The sequence below is a fragment of the Pecten maximus genome, chromosome 19 (genome assembly GCF_902652985.1).
Source record: "Pecten maximus chromosome 19, xPecMax1.1, whole genome shotgun sequence".
NCBI classification, from domain to species: Eukaryota; Metazoa; Mollusca; class Bivalvia; order Pectinida; family Pectinidae; genus Pecten; species Pecten maximus.
Genome location: NC_047033.1, coordinates 1,200,280 through 1,213,714, shown reverse-complemented (window position 1 = coordinate 1,213,714; position 13,435 = coordinate 1,200,280).

The window sequence follows — 13,435 nt, the reverse complement described above, 5'->3', positions numbered from 1 at the left end:
AATTATACTTGATGATGCATCCCTATGTTTGATGATACATCCCAATGTTTAATGATACATCTCTATGTTTGATGATACATCCTACTTGATGATGCATCTATGTTTGATGATACATCCCTATGTTTGATGATACATCCCTATGTTTGATGATACATCTCTATGTTTGATGATATATCCCTATGTTTGATGATACATCCTACTTGATGATGCATCTATGTTTGATGATACATCCCTATGTTTGATGATACATTCCTATGTTTGACGATACATCTCTATGTTTGATGATAATCCCTATGTTTGATGATACATCCCTATGTTTGATGATACATCCCTATGTTTGATGATACATCGCTATGTTTGATGATACATACCTATGTTTGATGATACATCCCTGTGTTTGATTATAGATTCCTATGTTTGATGATATATTCCTATGTTTGATGATACATCCCTATGTTTGATGATTCACCCCTATATTTGATGATACATCCCTATGTTTGACGATACATCCCTGTGTTTGATGATACACTATTATACTTGATGATACATCCCTATGTTTGATGATACATCCCTATGTTTGATGATACATCCCTATGTTTGATGATGCATTCCTATGTTTGATGATACATCCCTATGTTTGATGATACATCCCTATGTTTGATGATACATACCTATGTTTGACGATACATTCCTATGTTTGATGATACATACCTATGTTTGATGATACATACCTATGTTTGATGATACATACCTATGTTTGATGATACATCCCTATACTTGATGATACATACCTATGTTTGATGATACATCCCTATGTTTGATGATACATCCCTATACTTGATGATACATCTCTTTGTTTGATGATACATACCTATGTTTGATGATACATCCCTATACTTGATGATACATCCCTATGTTTGATGATACATCCCTATGTTTGATGATACATCATTATACTTGATGATGCATACCTATGTTTGATGATACATACCTATGTTTGATGATACATACCTATGTTTGACGATACATCCCTATGTTTGATGATACATACCTATGTTTGACGATACATCCCTATGTTTGATGATGCATACCTATGTTTGATGATACATCCCTACGTTTGACGATGCATCATTATACTTGATGATACATCCCTGTGTTTGATGATACATCCCTATGTTTGATGATACATACCTATGTTTGATGATACATCCCTATGTTTGATGATACATACCCATGTTTGATGATACATCCCTATGTTTGATGATACATCCCTATGTTTGATGATACATCCCTATGTTTGATGATACATCCCTGTGTTTGATGATACATCCATATCCCTATGTTTGATGACACATCCCTATGTTTGATGATACATCCCTATGTTTGATGATACATCCCTATGTTTGATGATACATACCTATGTTTGATGATACATCATCATACTTGATGATGCATCCCTATGTTTGATGATATATCCCTATGTTTGATGATATATCCCTATGTTTGATGATACATCCCTATGTTTGATGATACATCCCTATGTTTGATGATACCTCCCTATGTTTGATGATACCTCCCTATGTTTGATGATACCTCCCTATGTTTGATGATACATCCCTATGTTTGATGATACATACCTATGTTTGATGATACATTTCTATGTTTGATGATACATATCTATGTTTGATGATACATCCCTATGTTTGATGATACCTCCCTGTGTTTGATGATACATCCCTGTGTTTGATGATACATCCCTGTGTTTGATGATACATCCCTATGTTTGATGATACATCCCTATGTTTGATGATACATCCCTATACTTGATGATACATACCTATGTTTGATGATACATCCCTATGTTTGATGACACATCCCTATGTTTGATGATACATCCCTATGTTTGATGATACATCCCTGTGTTTGATGATACATAATTATACTTGATGATACATCCTTATGTTTGATGATACATCCCTATGTTTGATGATACATCCCTATGTTTGATGATACATCCCTATGTTTGATGATACATTCCTATGTTTGACGATACATACCCATGTTTGATGATACATCCCTATGTTTGATGATACATCCCTATGTTTGATGATACATCCCTATGTTTGATGATACATCTCTATGTTTGATAATACATCCCTATGTTTGATGATACATCCCTATGTTTGATGATACATAATTATACTTGATGATGCATCCCTATGTTTGATGATACATCCCAATGTTTGATGATACATCTCTATGTTTGATAATATATCCCTATGTTTGATGATACATCCCTATGTTTGATGATACATAATTATACTTGATGATGCATCCCTATGTTTGATGATACATACCTATGTTTGATGATACATAATTATACTTGATGATGCATCCCTATGTTTAATGATACATCCTACTTGATGATGCATCTATGTTTGATGATACATCCCTATGTTTGATGATACATCCCTATGTTTGATGATACATCGCTATGTTTGATGATACATCCTACTTGATGATGCATCTATGTTTGATGATACATCCCTATGTTTGATGATACATTCCTATGTTTGACGATACATCTCTATGTTTGATGATACATCCCTATGTTTGATGATACATCCCTATGTTTGATGATACATCCCTATGTTTGATGATACATCCCTATGTTTGATGATACATACCTATGTTTGATGATACATCCCTGTGTTTGATGATCGATTCCTATGTTTGATGATATATTCCTATTTTTGATGATACATCCCTATGTTTGATGATTCACCCCTATATTTGATGATACATCCCTATGTTTGACGATACATCCCTGTGTTTGATGATACATTCCTATGTTTGATGATACATACCTATGTTTGATGATACATCCTTATGTTTGATGATACATCCCTATGTTTGATGATACATCCCTATGTTTGATGATACATTCCTATGTTTGATGATACATCCCTATGTTTGATGATACATCCTTATGTTTGATGATACATCCCTATGTTTGATGATACATCCTTATGTTTGATGATACATCCCTATGTTTGATGATACATCCTTATGTTTGATGATACATCCCTATGTTTGATGATACATACCTATGTTTGACGATACATCCCTATGTTTGAAGATACATCTCTATGTTTGATGATACATCCCTATGTTTTATTATACATTTCTATGTTTGATGATACATCCCTATGTTTAATGATACATCTCTATGTTTGATGATACATCCTACTTGATGATGCATCTATGTTTGATGATACATCCCTATGTTTGATGATACATCCCTATGTTTGATGATACATCGCTATGTTTGATGATACATCCTACTTGATGATGCATCTATGTTTGATGATACATCCCTATGTTTGATGATACATTCCTATGTTTGACGATACATCTCTATGTTTGATGATACATCCCTATGTTTGATGATACATCCCTATGTTTGATGATACATCCCTATGTTTGATGATACATCCCTATGTTTGATGATACATACCTATGTTTGATGATACATCCCTGTGTTTGATGATCGATTCCTATGTTTGATGATATATTCCTATTTTTGATGATACATCCCTATGTTTGATGATTCACCCCTATATTTGATGATACATCCCTATGTTTGACGATACATCCCTATGTTTGAAGATACATCTCTATGTTTGATGATACATCCCTATGTTTTATTATACATTTCTATGTTTGATGATACATCCCTATGTTTAATGATACATCCCTATGTTTGACGATACATCCCTGTGTTTGATGATATACTATTATACTTGATGATACATCCCTATGTTTGATGATACATCCCTATGTTTGATGATACATCCCTATGTTTGATGATACATTCCTATGTTTGATGATACATCCCTATGTTTGATGATACATCCTTATGTTTGATGATACATCCCTATGTTTGATGATACATCCTTATGTTTGATGATACATCCCTATGTTTGATGATACATCCTTATGTTTGATGATACATCCCTATGTTTGATGATACATACCTATGTTTGACGATACATCCCTATGTTTGAAGATACATCTCTATGTTTGATGATACATCCCTATGTTTGATTATACATTTCTATGTTTGATGATACATCCCTATGTTTGATGATACATACCTATGTTTGATGATACATCCCTATGTTTGACGATACATCCCTATGTTTGATGATACATACCTATGTTTGACGATACATCCCTATGTTTGATGATGCATACCTATGTTTGATGATACATCCCTACGTTTGACGATGCATCATTATACTTGATGATACATCCCTATGTTTGATGATACATCCCTGTTTGATGATACATACCTATGTTTGATGATACATCCCTATGTTTGATGATACATCCCCATGTTTGATGATACATCCCTATGTTTGATGATACATCCCTATGTTTGATGAAACATCCCTATGTTTGATGATACATGCCTGTGTTTGATGATACATCCCTATCCCTATGTTTGATGACACATCCCTATGTTTGATGATACATCCATGTGTTTGATGATACATCCATATGTTTGATGATACATCCCTATGTTTGATGATACATCCCTATGTTTGATGATACATACCTATGTTTGATGATACATCCCTATGTTTGACGATACATCCCTATGTTTGATGATACATACCTATGTTTGACGATACATCCCTATGTTTGATGATGCATACCTATGTTTGATGATACATCCCTACGTTTGACGATGCATCATTATACTTGATGATACATCCCTATGTTTGATGATACATCCCTGTTTGATGATACATACCTATGTTTGATGATACATCCCTATGTTTGATGATACATCCCCATGTTTGATGATACATCCCTATGTTTGATGATACATCCCTATGTTTGATGAAACATCCCTATGTTTGATGATACATGCCTGTGTTTGATGATACATCCCTATCCCTATGTTTGATGACACATCCCTATGTTTGATGATACATCCATGTGTTTGATGATACATCCATATGTTTGATGATACATCCCTATGTTTGATGATACATCCCTATGTTTGATGATACATGCCTGTGTTTGATGATACATCCCTATCCCTATGTTTGATGACACATCCCTATGTTTGATGATACATCCATGTGTTTGATGATACATCCCTATGTTTGATGATACACCCCTATGTTTGATGATACATCCATATGTTTGATGATACATCCCTATGTTTGATGATACATACCTATGTTTGATGATACATTATTATACTTGATGATGCATCCCTATGTTTGTTGATATATCCCTATGTTTGATGATATATCCATATACTTGATGATATATCCCTATGTTTGATGATACATCCCAATGTTTGATGATACATCCCTATGTTTGATGAAACATACCTATGTTTGATGATACACCCCTATGTTTGATGATACATACCTATGTTTGATGATACACTTCTATGTTTGATGATACATCCCTATGTTTGATGATACACCCCTATGTTTGATGATACATACCTATGTTTGATGATACACCCCTATGTTTGATGATACATCCCTATGTTTGATGACACATCCCTATGTTTGATGATACATCCATGTGTTTGATGATACATCGCTATGTTTGATGATACACCCCTATGTTTGATGATACATCCATATGTTTGATGATACATCCCTATGTTTGATGATACATACCTATGTTTGATGATACATCATTATACTTGATGATGCATCCCTATGTTTGATGATATATCCCTATGTTTGATGATATATCCCTATGTTTGATGATACATCCCTATGTTTGATGATACATCCCTATGTTTGATGATACCTCCCTATGTTTGATGATACCTCCCTATGTTTGATGATACCTCCCTATGTTTGATGATACATCCCTATGTTTGATGATACATACCTATGTTTGATGATACATTTCTATGTTTGATGATACATCTCTATGTTTGATGATACATCCCTATGTTTGATGATACCTCCCTGTGTTTGATGATACATCCCTGTGTTTGATGATACATCCCTGTGTTTGATGATACATCCCTATGTTTGATGATACATCCCTATGTTTGATGATACATCCCTATACTTGATGATACATACCTATGTTTGATGATACATCCCTATGTTTGATGACACATCCCTATGTTTGATGATACATCCCTATGTTTGATGATACATCCCTGTGTTTGATGATACATAATTATACTTGATGATACATCCTTATGTTTGATGATACATCCCTATGTTTGATGATACATCCCTATGTTTGATGATACATCCCTATGTTTGATGATACATCTCTATGTTTGATAATATATCCCTATGTTTGATGATACATCCCTATGTGTGATGATACATAATTATACTTGATGATGCATCCCTATGTTTGATGATACATCCCAATGTTTGATGATACATCTCTATGTTTGATAATATATCCCTATGTTTGATGATACATCCCCATGTTTGATGATACATAATTATACTTGATGATGCATCCCTATGTTTGATGATACATCCCAATGTTTAATGATACATCTCTATGTTTGATGATACATCCTACTTGATGATGCATCTATGTTTGATGATACATCCCTATGTTTGATGATACATCCCTATGTTTGATGATACATCTCTATGTTTGATGATATATCCCTATGTTTGATGATACATCCCTATGTTTGATGATACATCCCTATGTTTGATGATAATCCCTATGTTTGATGATACATCCTACTTGATGATGCATCTATGTTTGATGATACATCCCTATGTTTGATGATAGATTCCTATGTTTGACGATACATCTCTATGTTTGATGATACATCCCTATGTTTGATGATACATCCCTATGTTTGATGATACATCCCTATGTTTGATGATACATCCCTATGTTTGATGATACATACCTATGTTTGATGATACATCCCTGTGTTTGATGATAGATTCCTATGTTTGATGATATATTCCTATGTTTGATGATACATCCCTATGTTTGATGATTCACCCCTATATTTGATGATACATCCCTATGTTTGACGATACATCCCTGTGTTTGATGATACACTATTATACTTGATGATACATCCCTATGTTTGTTGATACATCCCTATGTTTGATGATACATCCCTATGTTTGATGATTCATTCCTATGTTTGATGATACATCCCTATGTTTGATGATACATCCTTATGTTTGATGATACATCCCTATGTTTGATGATACATCCTTATGTTTGATGATACATCCCTACGTTTGACGATGCATCATTATACTTGATGATACATCCCTATGTTTGATGATACATCCCTGTTTGATGATACATACCTATGTTTGATGATACATCCCTATGTTTGATGATACATCCCCATGTTTGATGATACATCCCTATGTTTGATGATACATCCCTATGTTTGATGAAACATCCCTATGTTTGATGATACATGCCTGTGTTTGATGATACATCCCTATCCCTATGTTTGATGACACATCCCTATGTTTGATGATACATCCATGTGTTTGATGATACATCCATATGTTTGATGATACATCCCTATGTTTGATGATACATCCCTATGTTTGATGATACATGCCTGTGTTTGATGATACATCCCTATCCCTATGTTTGATGACACATCCCTATGTTTGATGATACATCCATGTGTTTGATGATACATCCCTATGTTTGATGATACACCCCTATGTTTGATGATACATCCATATGTTTGATGATACATCCCTATGTTTGATGATACATACCTATGTTTGATGATACATTATTATACTTGATGATGCATCCCTATGTTTGTTGATATATCCCTATGTTTGATGATATATCCATATACTTGATGATATATCCCTATGTTTGATGATACATCCCAATGTTTGATGATACATCCCTATGTTTGATGAAACATACCTATGTTTGATGATACACCCCTATGTTTGATGATACATACCTATGTTTGATGATACACTTCTATGTTTGATGATACATCCCTATGTTTGATGATACACCCCTATGTTTGATGATACATACCTATGTTTGATGATACACCCCTATGTTTGATGATACATCCCTATGTTTGATGACACATCCCTATGTTTGATGATACATCCATGTGTTTGATGATACATCGCTATGTTTGATGATACACCCCTATGTTTGATGATACATCCATATGTTTGATGATACATCCCTATGTTTGATGATACATACCTATGTTTGATGATACATCATTATACTTGATGATGCATCCCTATGTTTGATGATATATCCCTATGTTTGATGATATATCCCTATGTTTGATGATACATCCCTATGTTTGATGATACATCCCTATGTTTGATGATACCTCCCTATGTTTGATGATACCTCCCTATGTTTGATGATACCTCCCTATGTTTGATGATACATCCCTATGTTTGATGATACATACCTATGTTTGATGATACATTTCTATGTTTGATGATACATCTCTATGTTTGATGATACATCCCTATGTTTGATGATACCTCCCTGTGTTTGATGATACATCCCTGTGTTTGATGATACATCCCTGTGTTTGATGATACATCCCTATGTTTGATGATACATCCCTATGTTTGATGATACATCCCTATACTTGATGATACATACCTATGTTTGATGATACATCCCTATGTTTGATGACACATCCCTATGTTTGATGATACATCCCTATGTTTGATGATACATCCCTGTGTTTGATGATACATAATTATACTTGATGATACATCCTTATGTTTGATGATACATCCCTATGTTTGATGATACATCCCTATGTTTGATGATACATCCCTATGTTTGATGATACATCTCTATGTTTGATAATATATCCCTATGTTTGATGATACATCCCTATGTGTGATGATACATAATTATACTTGATGATGCATCCCTATGTTTGATGATACATCCCAATGTTTGATGATACATCTCTATGTTTGATAATATATCCCTATGTTTGATGATACATCCCCATGTTTGATGATACATAATTATACTTGATGATGCATCCCTATGTTTGATGATACATCCCAATGTTTAATGATACATCTCTATGTTTGATGATACATCCTACTTGATGATGCATCTATGTTTGATGATACATCCCTATGTTTGATGATACATCCCTATGTTTGATGATACATCTCTATGTTTGATGATATATCCCTATGTTTGATGATACATCCCTATGTTTGATGATACATCCCTATGTTTGATGATAATCCCTATGTTTGATGATACATCCTACTTGATGATGCATCTATGTTTGATGATACATCCCTATGTTTGATGATAGATTCCTATGTTTGACGATACATCTCTATGTTTGATGATACATCCCTATGTTTGATGATACATCCCTATGTTTGATGATACATCCCTATGTTTGATGATACATCCCTATGTTTGATGATACATACCTATGTTTGATGATACATCCCTGTGTTTGATGATAGATTCCTATGTTTGATGATATATTCCTATGTTTGATGATACATCCCTATGTTTGATGATTCACCCCTATATTTGATGATACATCCCTATGTTTGACGATACATCCCTGTGTTTGATGATACACTATTATACTTGATGATACATCCCTATGTTTGTTGATACATCCCTATGTTTGATGATACATCCCTATGTTTGATGATTCATTCCTATGTTTGATGATACATCCCTATGTTTGATGATACATCCTTATGTTTGATGATACATCCCTATGTTTGATGATACATCCTTATGTTTGATGATACATCCCTACGTTTGACGATGCATCATTATACTTGATGATACATCCCTATGTTTGATGATACATCCCTGTTTGATGATACATACCTATGTTTGATGATACATCCCTATGTTTGATGATACATCCCCATGTTTGATGATACATCCCTATGTTTGATGATACATCCCTATGTTTGATGAAACATCCCTATGTTTGATGATACATGCCTGTGTTTGATGATACATCCCTATCCCTATGTTTGATGACACATCCCTATGTTTGATGATACATCCATGTGTTTGATGATACATCCATATGTTTGATGATACATCCCTATGTTTGATGATACATCCCTATGTTTGATGATACATGCCTGTGTTTGATGATACATCCCTATCCCTATGTTTGATGACCCATCCCTATGTTTGATGATACATCCATGTGTTTGATGATACATCCCTATGTTTGATGATACACCCCTATGTTTGATGATACATCCATATGTTTGATGATACATTCCTATGTTTGATGATACATACCTATGTTTGATGATACATCATTATACTTGATGATGCATCCCTATGTTTGATGATATATCCCTATGTTTGATGATATATCCCTATACTTGATGATATATCCCTATGTTTGATGATACATCCCAATGTTTGATGATACATCCCTATGTTTGATGAAACATACCTATGTTTGATGATACACCCCTATGTTTGATGATACATACCTATGTTTGATGATACACCCCTATGTTTGATGATACATCCCTATGTTTGATGATACATCCCTATGTTTGACGATACATCCCTGTGTTTGATGATACATCATTATACTTGATGATACATCTCTGTGTTTGATGATACATCCCTATGTTTGACGATACATCCCTGTGTTTGATGATACATCATTATACTTGATGATATATCCCTATGTTTGATGATACCTCCCTATACTTGATGATACATCCCTATGTTTGATGATAATCCCTATGCTTGGAGTTTGGATGTTGCTTGAAGTCGTGACATTGAAAAAATTTAACTCGATTTATATTACAACAATTGCAAAACAAGATATACCAACTGATATTAATAACACTTATTGGCCCCTTTAGAAGCGCGCAAGGGGGTTTACAGTGGGAGAAAACAGCACATTGAGAAAACCCAATGCAGGTGCATGACCCCATACATGTTCATATCCAAAAACGGAATCAAACCCCGACCACACAGGTGATAGACAAGTGTATATACCACTATGTCCACCAAACAACCAAATATGGATGTTCTTCCGACCATATCCACACTATATGCAGTTACTTTAATATACACTTTTTGCATGATGGTAAGTCTTCTTAGTAACCTGACATAAACTGAAACAAATTAAATCCAAATGTAGGTTTACATAACATCTGGAGGTCCAATGTATTTCAATCAATCCCAGTTTAAATATGAGACCTACAATAATAGCATAAATCACAAACTATTGATAATGCTTTTTTAGTTCTAGATCAGTTGTAAATGATATTGAACATTGATCACTTGGTTTTGATTAACATGTATAGATAAAAGTATTATATGTTATCATATTATAATTCCATAAGACATATAAATAATGAATTATGTTAAATGATATACAACAGAAGATTTGTAGTTCTGTCACTCCGGATGTTTACCTTTTATCTAGCTAGTCACATGCATTTATTATTACGTTCTTCTTCTTCTTGGGAGGGTAAGGAGGAGAGCAAGAGCCTTTTTTCGAATTGGGTAAACAAAATGGCCACCATAGAGAGGCTTCTGATTGGCTGAAATTTAGATATTTTCCGATATTGGCGAAAATTTGTATATAGTGGTTTTGAGGGAAGGCGAACACAATGGTTCCACTTTCAAAAAAAACTTTCAAAAGGGAGGCTTCTGATTGGTCGAAAGTTATGTATTGTCCGATTTTGATGAAAATTAGTAGGTAGATACATCATGCGTAACCGGTCACTCTCGTAGCCTCACTTTTACTTTTTTAAAGGCAGCCATTTCCTGGTCTCTTATTAGTCCAAATTGGGATATTTCCTGATTTTGATGAAATTTGGTATGTCGGCGTAGTAGGAAACTGCGACATCAACTGAAATTTGGTATATAGGGATATTGAGGGATGCCGAATATAATGAAACGACTGCAGGGGCGTTTGGACGAGTTCTGTAATGGCTTCCTATTACAATTAGTACTTGTTGTTATTATTATAAATTTTCATATTTCATTCAAAAACGGCTACCTTGTTAGCTTTGATCATATTCTTTCTATAATATAGTCATTTTTTATTAAAAATAATTTAAGGCTTCAATTTAATCACAACGTATTGGAGATGTACCTCCCTAAAATATGAGTAATCATTTGTCAAATTTAGTGGCAATGGATTAATTGAATTGTAGAGGAACTCTGGCTACTAGCGCATGTGTGCATGTGCGTGCATTTAGGTAGGGGATTCAGATATATGAAATTTGTTTGTTAAAATATTAAACAATAAGCTTATACCCGTGCCTGTTGAGTTGATCAACTGCAGACGAAGCATTATCCTCTAATTATACTGAGGCCTATTTGCCTGCTACTAGTGATACGTTTTAAATGTGCATTTCCCTTGTCGCTTGTAAATATTTCACGGAAATTGAAATTACCGCGGTATCAAATTCTAGTGATTATGATTAAGTATTTCAACTGAAAACTACAAAATATGTAGAACATAATATTTTAGTTTTCCCATTAATAGCAATCTTCCATTTTCACAAAAAATATCCTTTAAATTTCGACGTTCAATGATAGAATGTTGTTAGGGTTGTAGGCTAGATTAGGCGCTACCATGTTTTGTTTTCAAAAGTTTAACCGCTTGACTTCTGACCCAAGATGGCGGCATAATATGCAAAACGTCTAAAGGGACCAGCTAACCATTTTTTCCGCATAGACTTCAGTGTTAATTTTTTAAGTATGTTATTATAATTCTTGAATTTAATTTTGCAATTATGATTGATAAGAAAAGTTTAGGGTCTCATATAACTCTTAGTCAAAAATAAAAATGAGATTCTTCAGCTCAAACTTTTTCAAGGGTAGCCATTTTGAAATTGGGTGAATTTCGCAGTAAAAATTCTCAAAAATCTGAATTTTTTTTACCTGTTAATTATTATGACCTGATCTTTTTGAAAAGAAATTCAATCTAACTCACCAAATTTATATCAACATCACCTATGGACAGTTTCCTATAAGGCTACATGTCTGATTTGAAACTTCATAATATACTGGCCAAACAGTGGCTGCCAAACATTTTATCCCTGTCTCAACTTTCTAAACACAGGGGAATGTTTCCAAAGTCTACTTTTCGATTGGTTGAAACCTTTATAATTAAAATTCTAGAGACGGGGGTCAGTATACGCTCCACCAAAAGCCTCTTTATCTATACACATGGATGTTGACCAAGACTTGCGGAGATTCTATTTTATTGTTGTTATCGACATTGACAGTATCAATCTTGTCCAGGCAGGACTACAACGCTTGCTCCCTTAGGTCCCTTAGGTTCCTTAGGTCTTAGGTCCCCTTTGGTCCCTTAGGTCTTAGGTCCCCGTAGGTCCCTTAGGTCCCCTTAGGTCCCCTTAGGTCC